General features: G+C 49.3%; 1 long non-coding RNA gene across 2 annotated transcripts; it reads right to left on the bottom strand.

Moving 5' to 3' along the window:
- Positions 1-6,269: 6,269 nt before the first annotated feature.
- On the bottom strand, positions 6,270-8,706 carry LOC148138169 (uncharacterized). Of its 2 annotated transcripts, none has more exons than XR_015754046.1 (3): positions 8,617-8,706; positions 7,440-7,554; positions 6,270-6,681 (listed from the first exon to the last, which is right to left on the bottom strand). It is a non-coding gene; the product is annotated as an uncharacterized LOC148138169 (long non-coding RNA). The 2 variants fall into 2 exon arrangements; XR_015754047.1 differs by having other exon boundaries at positions 7,440-7,660; positions 8,617-8,679.
- Positions 8,707-14,442: the final 5,736 nt, after the last annotated feature.

The following is a 14,442-nucleotide window of genomic DNA, read 5'->3' as shown; positions in this document are numbered from 1 at the left end:
CCGTAACGAAAATTAAATTGTGTGGGTAGCTGTTAAATTTTGTCACATGGTGAGCAGAAAGCTTCGCAGCAATGCAGAATGATTCGGATTTCGATCGATGAAAGCAACAAAGTGGACTATTCTATTCATATGACCGCGGTTGGAGCCCAATCCGCAGAGGCCTTGCGGGACAATACATTACAGTACATAGAACATATAACAAAGAACATAGAACTTGGAACAGTACAGCACAGAACAGACCCTTCAGGCCACGATGTTGTGCCGACAAATTGATCCTCATGTGTGCACCCTCAAATTTCTGTGACCAAATGCATGTCCAGCAGTCCCTTAAATGTCCCCAATGACCTTGCTTCCACAACTGCTGCTGGCAACGCATTCCATGCTCACACAACTCTCTGTGTAAAGAACTCGCCTCTAACATCCCCTCTATACTTTCCTCCAAACAAGTTAAAACTATGACCCTTCGTGTTAGCCATTTCTGCCCTGGGAAATAGTCTCTGGCTATAGAACATAGAACGTAGAACATAGAACAAACAGCATAGAACAGGCCCTTCGGCACACGATGTTGTGCCGAACATTTGTCCTAGCTTAAGCACCCATCCAATTGCCGCTTACAAGTCGCCAATGATTCTGATTCTGCCACTCCCAAAGGCAGCGCATTCCATGCCCCCACCACTCTCTGGGTAAAGAACCTACCCCTGACATCCCCGATACCTTCCAACCTTCACCTTAAATTTATGTCCCCTTGTAACACTCTGTTGTACCCGGGGGAAAAGTTTCTGACTGTCTATTCCATCTATTCCTCTGATCATCTTATAAACCTCTATCAAGTCACCCCTCATCCTTCGCCGTTCCAATGAGAAAAGGCCTAGCACTCAACCTATCCTTGAACGACCTATTCTCCATTCCAGGCAACATCCTGGCAACGATCCATTCTCTACACCATCTCCAAAGCTTCCACATCTTCATAAAGTGAGGCGACCAGAACCGCACACAGTTCTCCAAATGTGGCCTAACCAAGGTCTTGTACAGCTGCACCATTACTTCACGACTCTTGAATTCAATCCCTCTGCTCATGAACGCTAATTCACCATAGGCCTTCTTACAAGCACTATCCACCTGAGTGGCAACTTTCAAAGATAAACTATCGACTCTGTCTATGCCTCTCATTATCTTGTATACCTCAATTCGGTCCCCCTCCTCCTCCTTTTCTCCAATGAAAAAAGTCCGAGCTCAGTCAACCTCTCTTCATAAGATAAACCCTCCAGTACAGGCAGCATTCTGGTAAACCTCCTCTGAACCCTCTCCAAAGCATCCACATCTTTTCTATAATAGGGCGACCAGAACTGGACTCAGTATTCCAAGTGTGGTCTAACAAAGGTTTTATACAGCTCACGACTCTTAAACTCAATCCCCCCGTGAATGAAAGCTAAAACACCACATGCTTTCTTAACAACCCTGTCCACTTGGGTGGCCATTTTAAGGGATCTATGTAACTGCACACCAAGATCCCTCTGTTCCTCCACACTGCCAAGAATCCTATCCTTAATCCTGTACCCAGCTTTCAAAATCGACCTTCCAAAATGCATCACCTCGCATTTATCCAGGTTGAACTCCATCTGCCAACTCTCAGCCCATCTCTGCATCCTTTAAATGTCTCGCTGCAGCCTTCTGTACTGCCAATGACACCTCCTACCTTTGTGTCGTCTGTAAACTTGCTGACCCATTCTTCAATCCCCTCATCCACGTCATTAATAAAAATTACAAACAGTCGAGGCCCAAGGACAGAGCCCTGTGGAACACCACTCACCATTGACTTCCAGGCAGAATATTTTAGTTCTACTACCACTCGCTGTCTTCTGTTGGCCAGCTAATTCTGTATCGAGACAGCTAAGTTCCCCTGTATCCCATTCCTCCTGACCTTCTGAATGAGGTTACCACAGGAAACCTTATCAAATGCCTTGCTAAAGTCCATATAAACCACATCCACAGGTCGACCCTCATCAACTTTTCTAGTCACATCCTAAAAGAACTCTATACGCTTTGTGAGGCATGACTGCCCCTCACAAAGCCGTGTTGACAGTATTTAATCATGCCATGCTCTTCCAGATGGTCATAAATCCTATCCCTCAGAATCCTTTCTAACCCCTTGCAGACGACAGACGTGAGACTTACTGGTCTGTAATTATCGGGGATTTCCCTATTTCTTTTCTTGAAGAGAGTAATTACATTTGCCTCTCTCCAATCCTCAGGTATGCCTCCAGTGAAGAGCGAGGATGCAAAGATCTTCGCAAGTGGAGAAGCAATTGCATTTCTCGATTCCCAAAGCAGCCGAGGACAAATCTGGTCCGGGCCTGGCGACTTGTCAGTCTTAATGTTTGACCACATTTTTAGCACATCAGCTTCCTCTATCTCTATCCTTGCCAGCATGCACACCTGATCTTCAAACGTTTCATTCACTACAAAGTTCATTTCTTTCGTAAAGACAGAAGCAAAAAACTAATTTAGGGCTCCCCGACCTCCTCGGACTCCACACACAAGTTCCCTATGCTATCCCTGATCGGCCCTATTCTTCCTTTGACCATTCTCTTATTCATCACGTAAGTGTAAAGTGACTTTGCGTTCTCCGTAATCCGTTCTGCCAAGCCTTTCTCGTGCCCCCTCCTGGCTCTCCTCAGACCATTTTTAAGCTCATTCCTCGTCTGCCTGTAATCCTCTCGAGCTGAGCTTGATCCCAGCTTCCTCCACCTTATGTAAGCTACCTCCTTCCTCCTTCCTTTTGACGAGACGCTCCACCGCTCTCGTCATCCAAGATTCTTTTATCTTACCCCTTCTTGGCTGTCTCAGAGGGTCATATTTATTCATCACTCGCGACAACTGTTCCTTAAACAGTCTGCACATGTCTGTACTGCCTTTACAATGGAATAATTGCTCCCAGTCCATGTTTCCTAACTCATGTCTAATCGCAAACTCATAGTTTCCTCTTCCCCAATTAAATATCCTCCCATTTTGCCTAATCCTCTCATTCTCCATAGCTATGTAGAATGTGAGGAAGTTGTGTTCACTATCAGCAAAAGTCTCTCCTCCCACAAGATCTGATACCTGCCCCGGCTCTTTTCCGAGCACCAAGTCTGGAATGGCCTCTCCCCTCGTCGGCCTCTCAACGTACCGAGTTAGGAAACCCTCCTCAACACACCTTACAAAAACTGCACCATTCAAATCTTCTGCTCGAAGGAGGTTCCAATCAATATTGGGAAAGTTAAAGAGACCCATTACAACAACCGTATGACGTCCACACGTTTCCAAAATCTGCCGACCTATGCTTTCTTCCATCTCCCTGCTGCTATTGGGGAGCCCGTAGTAAACCCCTGACGTGGTGACTGCTGCCTTGGTGTTCCTAATTTCCACACATACTCACTCGGGAGGCGGATCTTCCTCGACAATGGAAGCTTCCATAGCTATGATACGGTCTCTGATCAGTAGTGCTACATCCCCTCCTCTTTTCTCCCCTCCTTATTCTTTTTAAATGCTCTAAATCCTTGAACTTCCATGCAACCATTCCTGCCCCTGAGAAACCCATGTCTGTGTTATGGCCACAGCGTTATAGCACCAGGTACTGATCCATGCTCTAAGTTCGTCACTTTTATTCCTGATATTCCTTGCGTTAAAACAAACACACTTTAACTGATTCCTTGGTTCCTTTCCTGGAAAATCCTTCCCACTAGCTGGTTTCCCTCTTGCTATTACCTCATCTGCATCAACTCCCACCTCCGGTATACAGCTCAGGTTCCCACCCCCCTGCCATAGTAGTATAAAATCTCTCGAACTACTCGATCATACCTTCCACACAGGACATTGGTCCCCTTCCAGTTCAGATGCAAACCGTCCTTCTTGTACAGGTCCCACCTTCCCCAGAAGGCATCCCAATTATCTACATATCTGAAGCCCTCCCTAATACATCAGCTACGCAGCCACGTGTTAGGCTGCGCCCGCTCCCTGTTCCCCGCCTTGTTATTTCGTGGCACTGGTAGCAAATTAGAGAGCACTACTCTGTTCGTCTTGCTTTGCAGCTTCCATCCTAACTCCCTGAAAACACATTTTATATCTTCAATCCTTTTTCTGGCTCTATCATTCGTGCCAATATGTAACACGATTTCTGGCTGTTCGCTCTCACCTTTTAGAACCTTATACACCCAATCTGAGACGTTTCGGACCCTAGCACCAGGGAGGCAACATACCTTCCAGGAATCCCGATCCTGACCACAAAATCTCCTGTCGATTCTCTTAACTATCGCGTCCCCTACAACGAATACTTTTCTATTCTTCCCCCTTACATTCTTTGCCACAGTGTCAGGCTCAGTGCCAGAGAACTGACTACTATGACTTTCCTCTAGTAGGTCATCCCCCCCAGCAGTATCCAAAACGGTGTACTTATTGCTGAGGGGAATGTCCACAGGGGATCTCTGCACTGTCTGTCTGTCCCCTTTCCTCCCACTAACTGTAACCCATCTATAATTTTCCTGAGCCTTGGGACTGACCAGCTCCCGGTAACTCCTCTCAATTACGCCCTCATCCAGATCCAGCTCCAATTCGCTAACACGGTTTTCAAGGAGCTAGGGTTGGGTGCATTCCCCGCAGATGTAGCCAGCAGAGACGTGTGCCATGTCTCCCACCTGCCACATTATCGAATCATCTGAAATCTCACATAAAGGGCTCATCCGAGGAGCACATTGTAACGTGGGGGAAAAAATGCTTTTCATCCTTGCAACCTTGATGCCGCTGGAAACTTTTGTTTCCAACAAAATTCATCATATTTTTCTTTTACCGGATACATCTCTGAGTAAAGAGTCTGCTAAAATAAGGATTGCCGCGGGGATGTCAATAAAGCCTGTCTAACGTCTACTGACATGTAAGTAAAACATGGTTGAGCAGTGTCGTCGTACCATCAGCAAATCGTTGTCCCAGGATTTGTAAAAAAATCATCCTTTCCAGACGGAAAACTATTAGAGTGTTAAGTATTTTCAAAAGATGATTTACACGATCATTTTTAATCGAGTCGCAAAAACGATCTATCCTTAGTCCCCTTGTATCTCCTTCCAACATGTAGCATTTGGCGGATGATTTCCATCAATTCTACAACACGGATACAACTGTGTGTGTGTGTGTGTGTGTGTGTGGGTGGACGTGCGTTTGTTGGGTTGTATGTGTGAGCGTGGGATGGTGTGGGTTTAATAGGTGTATGACAATGAATGTGTGTTCTGTACGTGTGGAGTGTGCGGGAGCGCGGTGTGTGTTTGTGTGTGTGGGTGAATGCGTGTCAGTTTGAGTGAGTGTGTGTGGGTGGGTGTCTATGGGTGTTTAGTGTGTACGTGTGTGTGGAGTGTGTGGTGTTGTGGTGTGTGTGGGTGTGTGTCCGTGAATGGTTGTGGATGAGTGGATGTGAATATGGGTGCGTGTGTGGTTGTATGTAGGTGAGTGCGTGGATGTGTGTGGGTGGGTGTCATTGGGCTTGGTGGTGTGTGTGAATTTGTATTTGTGTGTTTGTGTGTGAGGGATGTGTGTGGGTGTGCATTTGTGTGTCTGTAGGTGTGTGTTTGTGAATGTGTGCATGCGCTTGTGGGTGTTTGTGTGTGGGTGGGTGGTTGCACGCGCACTTGCCTGTGTGTGTGTGCATCTGGGTAGGTGGATGTGTCTGTGTGTGTGAATGTGTCTGTGTGTACATTTGAGTGCATGTGCGTTGCTGTGTGTGGGCGTGTGTGTGTGAGTGTCTGAGGGGCGTGTTTGTCTGTGCATGCGCGTGGCTTTGTGTGTTTGTGACTGTGTGCATGTGGGTGTGTTTGAAAGTGTGTGAGTGTGTGTGTGAGTCTGTGTGCGGGTGTCGATTTTTGAGGGGGCATGTGTGTGGGTGTCGGTGTGAGCATATGTGGGTGCGTGTGTGAGTTTGTGTTTGTGAGTGCATGTATGTGTTGGTGTGTGCGTGTGTGTGAGTGGATATGCGTGTGTATGTGGGTACTGGTGTGTGTTTGTGCGAGTTTGTGTTAGCGCGCGCGTGTGTGTATGTATGGGTAGGTGTGTGTAGATGTGGGTGGATGTGTGAGGGTGTGTCGTTGCATGTATGTGGATATGTGTCTATGTATAGGGTGAATGTGTGTGTGTGTGGTGTTTGTATCTCTGTTTCAGCTTGTGTGCTCATTTTCAAATCCTTCCCCACCTTTGAGCATTCAGAATGGATCAATAGACACCGAGGAAGAGGAAGAGATCGATTGACAGGCACTATCATCAATATTTATTGCCAGTATGACAGATGGCAGGGTAATAATGCTGTAGGGGTCTTGAATACCAAGCTAAGCTGTGTAAAAATGGAATGCTTGGTAGCTGGGAGTGCCATCTCCACGATCCCACAATATCCATGCCATTGCACTTTCACACATGGAAGATGGAGCGTCTGGGTCATCAGCAGATCCAACATCACCAACTCCTTCGCCCGGCATCAATGGGTACCCCGGTAGCAGTTGGCTTTGATCTTCAGCTCGTCTCCTCGGCAGGTCTGCTCTCGGCACAGGCCTCTCAACACTTCATATGTGGCTCTAGTCTCTGCGAACGAAACCAGCGAGGCCGATGATTAACCAGGATTCTTCTCAACCCACTCGTACACCACGTCAGAATTACTGATGGTGAAACCTGAACAGCCGGAAGAGGGAGCCATTAGGGTCATGGGGATCGCGCACGTGAGACTTTCGTCTCTGCAAACAAACACCCATGAAAAGTTTTTGACTCTGCATCTTTTTTCTAGGTTCGGACAGAGTGTGGATGTGAGGCATTTGGAGTCTGCCACTACGCCCAGAAAATAAACCTCTAAACCTGCTCTACAGAGCGGCTGACAAACCTGCGTCTCCGACTTGCTCTGTTGTAAAGCTCCAACGTGGAGATCGAATTCAATGATTGCTATCTATTCACACAGGCTGTGCCTTAACGGTAGGATGTGCCAGCATATGTGGGTGGATGCTAAAGTGTCACAGTGACTTGTGCTGATGCGCAGGAGAAAGAGTTTTTATTTTGTAGTTTTAAAGGCATCAAGGATGTGGGTTGCAAGTGGGAACCCACTCACTTGACGTTGAGTGAGATGATCACCTTTCAGCATATTGAGGTACGGAATCGGACGACTCCTTGTTTGAGGTGATATGTTTCTGGTTGTGTGTGTGTGTGTGTGTGTGTGTTTCTCTCTGGCTGTGTGTCTATTTGTTTGTTTCTCTGGTCCACAAAGCCTCAGTGCCAAGCTAGGAAAAGGCAGTATCAGAGAGCGGACTGACAGGGAATGGAGGGTGCCTGGGGCCAGCGGGGCTGTGTGAAATCAGCAAAAGCCAGCAGTCTCCTTTCAATCCGAGAGCCAGACTTTCGATAACCTCCCACCCACATGCCCCCACGCGGTAGCGACTCACTTGTGCGATGAAATTCCTCCGTGGCAAAAGACCGGCCCGAGACAGAAACAGGTCCAGGAGTTCAAGCAGGAGGAATAGGAATACTCCCTTCATTCTGTGGTCAGCTCCTCTGAGCCTGGAGAGGGCAGAGCGAATATGACACTGTTTACAAACCTACTTCTATGGGAATGGTCTCTAACAGTCCCATGTCAAGTGGCAAGCGAGAGCCGGGGCCTTCGAATCTGGTAACAGAAAGACAGTAGGAACAATCGGACTGTCAATATCGGCAAAGGCTCCCAACGTTTCTCTCTGTCTCTCATTTTGTTTCTGTCTTGTCCTCATACTGTCAATCGTGTTTCTATTTCACTCTCACTATGTCATTCTTATGTCTCTCACTCTCTGTCTTTCTCTCACATTATGACTCCCTCTTTTATTGCTCACTGCCTCTGGCTGTCACTCTCTTTTTCTTTCTTACTGTGCCTGTACCTCTGTCTTGCTTTCTCACACCTTCTCATCTTTCTCACTCTGTCATTCTATCTTGCTCTGTTTGTATGTCCCTGTCTTTCTGACTTTCACTCGCTCATTTCACTCATAATTTCTCTTTTCTCTCATATATTGCTGAATCTTTGTCTTTCACAGTCTCTCTGGCACTCTTGCTGTCACTCCGTTAACATCTTTGCTTAGTTATATATGTATTTCTTATTCTCTCATCTCTTTCACTGTTGCTTCTCACAGTTACTCACACTGACTCAATCACTTTCTCTCAACTCAGTCTCACTTACTATGTAACAATATGAGTCGCTCCCTTTCACTTACCGCTTCTCACTCTCTCTGAATTCCTTGTATCTTTAACTTTCCGTGTCTGTCATTCTTCCCGTAGTTTCTTACTCTCTCAAACATTCTGTGTTTCTGTCTCTGTCTGTCGTGCTCTTTGTTTCGCTGTCTGGCTCTCTACAATTCTCTCATTCTCTCTTTCCTCTCTTTGATGTTCCCACACACTGTCTCTTGCTCTCGATCTCTCTTGCTGTCTCTGTCTGTCTCTCACTTTTTCACTGTTGCTGTCTGGTTCCTTTGTGGAAAGCCTTCACACCGATTTGCACTTCTGATTCTGGATTCTGCTGTCACTGATTTTTTCCAGTAGATTTTCCTATGAAACATTTTCCTTGCTCATACGTCAGGATTATATCCCTTGCTTCACCTTCTTTACTCCGAAGTGCACGGCACGTGTTTGAGGGTTAGTCTTGGGTGGTGCTGTTCAGTGCCGAGATATTGTGAGAAGCGATTCTGGACATAATCCGTCCTAATTCCCTGGAGCTGACGTATTCTGAATCGAACAGCCCTTCAACAAGATGTTTATAGTGCCCTCCTTCCTTGGAAGGAACTCAGCAGGCTGAATCCGTGATCATTTTAAATCATTAACATGTGTACTCACCCTTTGATACAACCTGAGCTTGCTCCACGTCACTGCATCGCATTTCAGAGACTCTGTCGAAATTTCACCACCTTCTTCACTGAGTCAAACTGCTAATCATTTACCCCAATCCCACAGTGCGTCAGAGAAATTACTATTCCAAAGTTTCTGTGCAGAATCTCTATGGTGGAGAAGCAGAATATTAAATAGCATGGACTGAGTGAATTTTGGGAAGATGTTTTCATTGGTAGGAGAGAAGAAGATCCTAGGGCAGACCCTTAGTGAATGGTAGATCGGACTCGATGGGCTGAATGGCCTAACTTCTGCTCCTATGACGTTTGGCCATTTGACCGATCGAGTGCACAGGATACTAAGCAGCATTCTGGCCTGTATTTTTGCAGAGTTAATCCAGCCAGCCTGCACATCCTTGTCACATTGTGGAGAAACTTCCCATGGCCAGTCCACCTGAGCCTGCACATCTTTGAACTGTGGGAGGAAACAGCAGTAGCCGGAGGAAACCCATGCTGACACAGGGAGAATCTGCAAGTTCCAATCTGACAGTCACCCGTATGCCTGGCTCTGCGAGTCAGCAGTGCTAACCACTGACTGAAATTGCTACACACATTCCTGGTAGACAGAGATCCAGAGAATATTTCCCACCACAGGAGCAGAGGTAAGCCTTTCACGACATCACATTCTGTTGTGACATATAATAGGACCACAGCTGATCTGACTAACCACTGCTGCACCTTCCCTGTCTTCCCCCATTAACCCCCAATTCCCTCACTGTTTAAGAATCACTCTCTCTTTGTCAGTCTTCAATATTTTTAATAACCCATCATCATCAGCCCTCTGTGGTAAACAACTAAATTGTTTCACCCACCTCCCAGAGCACGGTCACTCCAATAGTGTGGAGCTCTCACAGCCCTGACCATGTGATAGTACCATCACCCTCAGTGCTGACCATCTGACAGTGCCTAATCACTCAGCACTGACCCTCCAACAGTGCCCACTGCCTCAGCACTGAACTTCTGACAGTGCCGAGTCGCTCAGCACTCACCTTCCGACCCTCAGTACTGAAACTCCAACAGTGAGGATTTCAGTCAGCAATGACCCTCTCACAGTGTGACACACCCTCAACCTTGATCCTCCAACAGTGCAGCACTCCCAGAGAACTGACCCTCTGACAGTGCTGCACTCCCTCAGTACCGACACACCGACACTGCAGCGTTCACTCATCATTGACCCTCCAACAATGCAACGCTCCCTCAGCACTGACCTTCTCAGAGTGCAATGCTCCTTCAGCGCTGGCCCTCCAACAGTGCAATGTTCCCTCAAAGCTGACCCGACGATATTTCCACTATCTCAGCACTGAGTCGCTGATGATGCCCAATCACTCACTGCTGACCTTTCGACATTGCCCACTCCTTTAGCACTCACCCTCCCACAGTGCAGCGCTCCATGAGCACTGACCACCTAGCAGTAGGGGACTTCCTCAGCACTCCATCCGACAGTGCAAATCTCGCTCAGCATTGACCCTCTGACAGTGTGTCACTGCCTCAGATCGAGACAGTCCGACAGTGTGACATTTTCTCAGCGCTGGGACTCGAAATTTGTAGCACTCCCTCAGCTCTGACACTCCAACAGTGCAGCACTTCCACAGTGCTGAACCTCTCACAGTGTGCCACTCGCTCAGCACTGACCCTATGACAGTGTGGAGCTGCCTCAGCACTGACCCTTCAACATTGCGGCACGCCCTCAGCAGTTACCGTCCGACTGTGAGTCCTGTAAGCACTGGGCCTCGGACAATGCAGAGTTCCTGCAGCACTGTCCCACCAACCGTGGGACACTTTCTCAGCACTGACCCTCTGACAGTGTCCAACTATTTCAGCGTGGTCCTCCTCCAGTGCGGCGCTCCCTCAGCACTGACCGTCCTGGAGTACCCACTGCCTCAGCGCTGACATTCCAACAGTGTAGCAATTCTACAGCACTGATCCAGAGACAGTGCCTTCTCCCTCTGCACTGACCGTCTACCAGTACCGTACTTCGTCAGCACTCCATCCGACAGTGCAAATCTCCCTCAGCACTGACCCTCTGACAGTGTGGCACTCCTTCAGCTCAGACATTCCGACAGTGTGACACATCCTCATCACTGACACTCGAACGGTGCAGCATTCGCTCAGCTCTGACAGTCCCCAATAGCGGCACTTCCTCAGTGCTGAACCTCCCACAGTGCGGGACTCGCTCCACATTGGTCCTTTGACAGTGTAGAGCTACCTCAGCACTGACACTTCAACAGTACGACACGCCCTCAGCAGTGACCGTCCGACTGTGAGCCCTGTGAGAACTGGGCCTCTGGCAATCCGGAGTTCCTTCAGTCCTGTTCCACGAACCATGGGACACTTTCTCAGCACTGACCCACTGACAGTGTCAAACTCGTTCAGCGTGGTCCTCCTCCAGTGCGGCGCTCCCTCAACACTGACGTCTTAATGTACCCACTACCTCAGGGCTGACATTCCAACAGTGCAGCAATTCTTCAGCACTGATCCTCCGATAGTTGGGCATTCCTTCAGCAGTGACCTTGCAACAGTGCCCACTGACACAGCACTGAACCAGAAACCATGTGGCAATTGCTCATTCCTGACCCTGCAATGGTTTGACCTTCCCTCAACGCTGTCACTCTGAAAGTGCGGACACCCTCACCCCACTGATCGTGCCCACCATCTCAGCGCTCCCAAAATCTCACTTTGCCGCAGCACTGACACTCCAACTGTGCGGAGGTCTTCGACAGTATGGCACTCCCACAGCACTGACCCTACAACAATGGGACACTCCCGCCAACAGAGCAGTGCAACCTCAAGACGAAATCAATGGCAGAGCCGTGCTAGCCATTCACTGACTCGCTGACAGTGGCACACATCCTCAGGACTGATCATCCAACAGTGCGACACACCCTCAGCGCTGGCCCTCTAACATAGCCGAGGTCCCTCAGCCTGACCCTGTGTCAGTGCAACAAACCCTCAGCACTGAGCCTTGGGAAGCCTTACGTTTCCTCCGCACTGACCTTCCAACAGTGCAGGGCTCGATCAGCATTGATCCTCCCAATTGCGCGCTCCCAGAGCATTGACGCTCGACACTGTTGTGCTCCCTCAGAACTGACCATCCGACCATGCGCAATTCGATCAGCACTGACCCTCTGATAGTGGGAGCTCCCTCAGCACTGACCATCCGACAGTGCAAAACCCCCTCAGCACTGACCATCCAAAGGTGCGACGTTCCCTTGTATCTGAACATCCAACAGTGTGGTGCTCCCATAACGCGAACGCGACAATAGTGCACCGTCCCTCAGCACTTTCCATCCGACAGTGCGACGCTCTCTCAACAGTGACCATCTAACAGTTCCCCATTACATCACCACTGCCCCACTGACAGTGGGACACTGCCTCTGCTCTGGCTCTCTAACAACGAGGAGCTGCCTTAGCACTGACCCTCCAATAGTGCCCCATTTTCTGGTCACTGACCCTACGACAATGCGGAGCTCCACCATTGCTGACCCTCCGACAGTGTAGCATTTTATCAGCACTGACACTCCATCAGTTAAGAGCTCCCTCACCACTGACACACCAATGGTGTTGCGCTTCCTCAGCACTGATCTTCTGACAGCGCGGCGATGCCTCAGCACTGACTCACCAACAATGCAACGCTCCCTCTGCACTGATCTTCCGACAGCGCGGCACTCCCTCAGCCCTGACCAAGTAAAGGTGCTGTGCATCCTCAGCACTGATCCTGTGACAGCGCGAGGCTCCCTGAGCGCTTACCAACCAACAGTGCAGCATTCCCTCAGCGCTGGTTTTCCAACAGTGCTCACTCCCACAACATTGATCCGGCGACAGTGCAGCGCACCCTCCGCACTGACCGTATGATAGTGGGACTCTGCCTCAGCACTGACCGTCTGGCAATGCAGAGCTCCATCGGCACTTGCCCTTAATGTGCGGGACCTCATCAGCAATGACGATCAGCACTGATCCTCCAACATTGCACACTCCCTCAGCAATGATCCTATCACAGTGCTGCACTCTCTCAGCACTATCCTGTCCTTCCCCGGCACTGACCATACAATGGTGCGGTGCTCGCACAGCACTGAATCTCTGACGATTGGAGATCCTTCAGCGCTAACATTCCAATAGTACAGAGTTCCCTCAGCACTGTCACTTCGGCATTGTGGAACTCATTCAGTCCTGACCCTCTGACAGTGAGACATTTCCTCAACATTGACCATCCAACAGTGGGACACCCCCTCAGCACTGACTTCCGAGAGTGCGGCACTTCCTCAGTACTGACCCTCTGAAAGTGCTCACTTCCCCTGTGCTAAACGCCCGAAAGAGCCCACACCCATAGCTATGACTACTCAAGTGTGCCCACTCACTCAACACTGACCATACAACAGTGCTGCTCTTCCTCAGCAATGACGCTCAGACAGTGCTGAGCTCGCACTGCACTGACCCACCAACAGTTCCCGCCTTCCTCAGCACTGACCCTAGGACAGTGCCACTGTCCCTCAACCCTGGCAGTCAGCAAATGAAGAGCTTGCTCGCTACTGCGATTTCGACAGTGTAACACTCTCTCAGCACTGACCCTCGAACAGTGCGGCAATCATTCAGGACTGATCCACTGACAGTGCGGCACTTCATATGCACTGACCCACTGACAGTGCGCCACACTCTCTGCACTAACCCACCATCAGTGCAGCGCCTTCTCAGCTCTCTCCTTCTGGCATTGTAGCACGCCATCAGCACTGACCCTCTGTGAGTGCCACAGTTCCTCAGCACTGACCCTCCAATAACTTGAAGCTCCATCAACACTGAACCTCCGACGGAACCGCGGTCCCACAGCACTGACCCTCTAACTGTATGATACTCCCTCAGTGCTCAACCTCCGATAATGCTGATTCCGTCACCGCTGCTAATCTAACAGAGTGGACGTCCCTCGGCACTACTGTGCAGCACTCCTTTAACACTGATTTTCCCACAGTGCGGCACTCCCTCAGCAATTACCCATCATCAGAGAGCCATTCCCTCAGGCTGACCATTTAAAAGTGCCACACCCACTCAGAACTGACCATCCAACAGTACGGCGCTCCCTCAGCACTGACCTTCTGACCTTGCGGCGCTCCCTCAGCATAGATGGTCAATAGGGTGGCATCCCCTTCGGGCTGCCGCTCTGAGAATGACACACTCGCTCAGCATGAACCCTCTCAAAGTGTGTACTCCCTGAACACTGATACTCCGACAGTGCAGAGAACCCTCAGCACTGAGTATCAGACCATGTGGCACTCACACAACATGTGACAATGCCGCACTACACATCTGATAGAGCGGCAGTACTGACTTTTCGACAGCGTGGTATTCCCTCTGCTCTGAACTTCCGTCAGTGTGTCACTCCGCCATTACCAGTTCCCTCAGTACTGAGAGTATGGCACTCCCTCCGCACTGACCGTCTGACAGTGCGAAATCCCTCCAAACTGACCTTCTGAATGTTCATGATCTTTCAGCACTTACCCTCCGACTGTGGCATTCCCTCTGCACTGACCCTCCGACAGTGCGGAGATCCCAC

The sequence above is a fragment of the Chiloscyllium plagiosum genome, unplaced genomic scaffold, assembly GCF_037043375.1.
Source record: "Chiloscyllium plagiosum isolate Xiang-an unplaced genomic scaffold, Cpla_swu_hap1 HiC_scaffold_41, whole genome shotgun sequence".
Classification (NCBI taxonomy): domain Eukaryota; kingdom Metazoa; phylum Chordata; class Chondrichthyes; order Orectolobiformes; family Hemiscylliidae; genus Chiloscyllium; species Chiloscyllium plagiosum.
This window is presented reverse-complemented; position numbering and strand designations above follow the sequence as displayed.